The 3670-nt window shown below is 39.5% G+C and overlaps 1 long non-coding RNA gene across 1 annotated transcript; it reads right to left on the bottom strand.

Moving 5' to 3' along the window:
* Positions 1–1236: 1236 nt before the first annotated feature.
* LOC133215803 (uncharacterized) lies at positions 1237–3278 on the bottom strand. Its single transcript, XR_009726496.1, has 2 exons — positions 2670–3278; positions 1237–1570 (listed from the first exon to the last, which is right to left on the bottom strand). It is a non-coding gene; the product is annotated as an uncharacterized LOC133215803 (long non-coding RNA).
* Between the last annotated feature and the right edge of the window lie 392 nt (positions 3279–3670).

Here is a 3670-nt window from a genome sequence, read left to right as displayed (position 1 = left end):
GACTCCTTTGAGTGCTCACGAAGAACTAGTCTCGAGGAGGAAAGACAACGCAGGAAGAATCGTGTCCCACCTGTTCCACCCAAGGAGACCTTCTGCTGTGCTTTTTGTAGCCGGATTTGCCTATCCCACATTGGCCTTCTTAGTCATCAGCGCGCTTGTAGTAAGCGTGGGTAAAAGCCCTTCCCAAATCTTCGTTCGCGAAGTCAAGCCATGATGATGATGATGATGATGATAATTTTATATCCTCACGGAAGAGCTTAATTTATTTTCTAGTATCAGCATCCAAAGATCTTTTTAACCCTGCATTAATTCTTTTTCTTTTAATATCAACAAATATCCTTTTATAGTTAATGGCAGCATCATCTCATTGCTGCTGTTGAGTAAAAGTACAAGGCTTGGTTATTCTACTGCAGTACCTTAACAGGCTAAACATAAAATGTTCCTGTTTTAATAAACATCTAGCTTGCTGAAAACAAGCACAGGCTGACAGATACTCTGTAATGAAGTATTTTTCCCTAATCGTATTACTTACACAAGCATTAGAAGTAAATATCACAGTATCACAGTATGTTAGAGATTGGAAGGGACCTCAAAAGATCATCTAGTCCAATCCCCCTGCTGCAGCAGGAACACATAGATAAGGTTACACAGGAACGTGTCCAGGCGGGTTTTGAATGTCTCCAGAGAAGGAGACTCCACAACCTCCCTGGGCAGCCTGTTCCAGTCGTCACCCTCACTGAGAAGAAGTTTCTTCTCAAGTTTAAGTGGAACCTCTTGTGTTCCAGTTTGTACCCATTGCCCCTTGTCCTATCATTGTTTGCCACTGAGAAGAGCCTGGCTCCATCCTCGTGACACTCCTCCTTTATATATGATCTATCGCACAAAAAAATGGAACAAATAAATTGAACAAGATCCAAAAACTTGCAAGACATTTGTGAAAGTACAGCTGATACTATAGTGAACTACAGCTATGGCTCGCAGTTTCTTAGTATTTCTCATATATAGAAGACTTTTATTCTGTAATTATTTTTTCAAATGGACATGGAAAACAAAAATGGAAACTGCTATAAATGTCTGAAACGTATCACTACCTTTGGCTCCATAAAAGGACACAAATTATATTCATGTGGTATTAGTAAGACACCTACTTTTCACTCAAGCAGAGTGAATGGGCAACTATGTTTCACAGAAGTAGAGACCTTTTGGTCCTAACAGGCTGCAAGCAGAGCAGGCATTCATTAATACCAATTTTTTATTTTTAAAAGTGACAAAAACCCATAAATGCACATAATCAAAGGAACGTACTCTCTGCATGCTCTCCAGGCTTGCAACAGGAGCTCCATGTTTGAGTGAATGTTTACTATGCCTTACAGCTGTTATGGTATTATCATAGAATAGTTTGGGTTAGAACTGACTTTCAAAGAAGGTGCACCATCCCTCTGATCATTTTTGTGGCCCTTCTCTGGACCCTCTCCAACAGGTCTGTGTCTTTCCTGTACTGAGGACTCCAGAGCTGAACGCAGTACTGCAGGTGAGGCATGGTGTATGTTTTTTGATATGAATAACAGTTCTGCCAGACAGACAAAACAGAGAGGAAAGGCATGCGGGAAACCCACAACTGAGTAACTTCTAAGCCTCTGGAAAAAAAAAAAAAAAGGAACCAAGTTACATCTGATCAGTGGAAGTCAAGAGTGAGGTTTTCATTCCTTTAAAAACTACATGCATCTTAGACATGGTCCTTGCTGGAGACAAGAATCTGCCCCACAGCCACTGACTGCTCTGGGCTCTGTTGGGTTCAGATCAGGGCAGAAGAGGTGACTGTAAACAAGACATTCTTCCCTCACAAAGGTTCAGTGGTCTAGAAGAAAGGCCATACAAAGCTCAGCACAAAGGAACCACTAGGAAAGAAGTTATGAAAATAAATTAAATAAAAATACACAAAACTTAGGATGAAGAGTTTGGAATTAAACATACAACAGTGTGGGACTCATTACTAGCTAAAACATGTTTCCAGTATGAGAGATGAGAAAGGTGTAATGACTGTGAAAGTTTAGATTAACTAGGACAGAATAGATAGGAGTAAAGAAGAAATAAAAGATGAACATGCAAATCCCACTATTTAAAAGGGAACACAAGATCCCAGAATTTCACCATTCATCCCTGTGACCTTGTATTTAAGATCTTCACTAGAAAATTCCCCTCTAATAAAATAAATATATTAAATAAATGTTTTAAAATTCTTTCTGCTACATGTCTGACCACAGCAAATTCCTGGCAACTGCAGTTTGACAGTTAAAGGCAGACTGGAACTGAATATTAACTTTTACACAATGGTCAGAAAATGAAGCTCACTGTAGCCCCCATAAGCATGACAACCAACACAAACTGTCCTGCTGTACCATGTGTTGCCATCCACCTGCTCCAGTAGTAGAAATCTGCATCAACTCCATGTGCCAACTTCTTTCAGTCATTTTAGTTTACAGCTAGCACTGAAATTCATAAAAATGGTTAAATATAAAAACACAGATGAAATATCAAAGATTAATACCCTAATGCTTAATATGCAAGTTTGCATTAACACTGCATAAATACTTCAACTGAGTTAATTCAGTTCTACTTAAGTACCTATTTTTATTATTATCGTATATTCAAAGCACTTTAAAGCTCACATGCTCATCTTACAGCCATGAAATCTGGGATGCCACATAGGCAGAACTCCAAATCTCAGGTCATTTAAGACAAGGATTCCTGAAATCGCTTCCTGGAAAACAAACAAAAAATTCAATAGCCTTTTTACATTAATCTTCCATATTCTATCACTGCATTTTGCACACAGTTGTGAATAAAATCAGAAATTAGTCATGCTGACAGTGTTCCTAAACATGTGACATTTATTTCAGCTATTGTACTTTGCTCACTCTCACATTGAGGAAATTGAAACTCTTCATTCAGTGGCAAATATTAATTTAATGACACACAAACTACCAAATTCTTCATTATGTTCCTCAGACTTCCAATCTGCTCACAATGTGCTAGAAAGCACAAGTCCTTGGCCTTCTAACACAGTATTAACTTCTTCTCTCTTGCAGTAATTTGAAAAAGCCATGGCCTACATATCACTCACTGTTTCTACAACTCAACCCATTATTCCTGCGTAACATAAAACTCAAGTTGTGAAAGGATGCCCTCAGTTTCATGCATACATATTAGAAAAGAAAGACAAAGTTCAGGTAGAGAACATTCCTGTATTGTGAAAAAACTGCCTTGGAGTAAGAAAAAAATCAGCAAGGAGAGAGCGCCAGCTGTATAGCCTAAGAGCAGGCTGAAATATAGATAAACAAATGTCCTGGATTTAGCAGCAGCCGTCAGTTTTTTCTCCTTTTAGTAGCTGGTGCAGCATTGTGTTTTGACTTTCAGCCTGGGAACAGAGCTGATAACACCGATGTTTTCAGTTGTTACTAAGTCATGTTTACTCTGACCAAAGACTTGTGTGTCTCATGCTCTGCCAGGGAGGAGGGGAGGCCAGGAGGAAGCTCAGACAGGACACCTGACCCAAGCTAGCCAAAGAGGTATTCCATACCACAGCACGTCATGCCCGGGGAGGTAACTGAGAGTTCCCTGGAAGGGCATGGGCTCTCACTGCTGCTACCACCAATAATAGCAATGATAA

Source organism: Neopsephotus bourkii, unplaced genomic scaffold, assembly GCF_033783945.1.
Source record: "Neopsephotus bourkii isolate Nb327-2 ecotype Australia unplaced genomic scaffold, CSIRO-AGI_Nbou_v1 NB_1010, whole genome shotgun sequence".
NCBI lineage: Eukaryota > Metazoa > Chordata > Aves > Psittaciformes > Psittacidae > Neopsephotus > Neopsephotus bourkii.
Note: the sequence above shows the minus strand (reverse complement) of the source record. Positions and strands in the feature narration are given on the sequence as shown.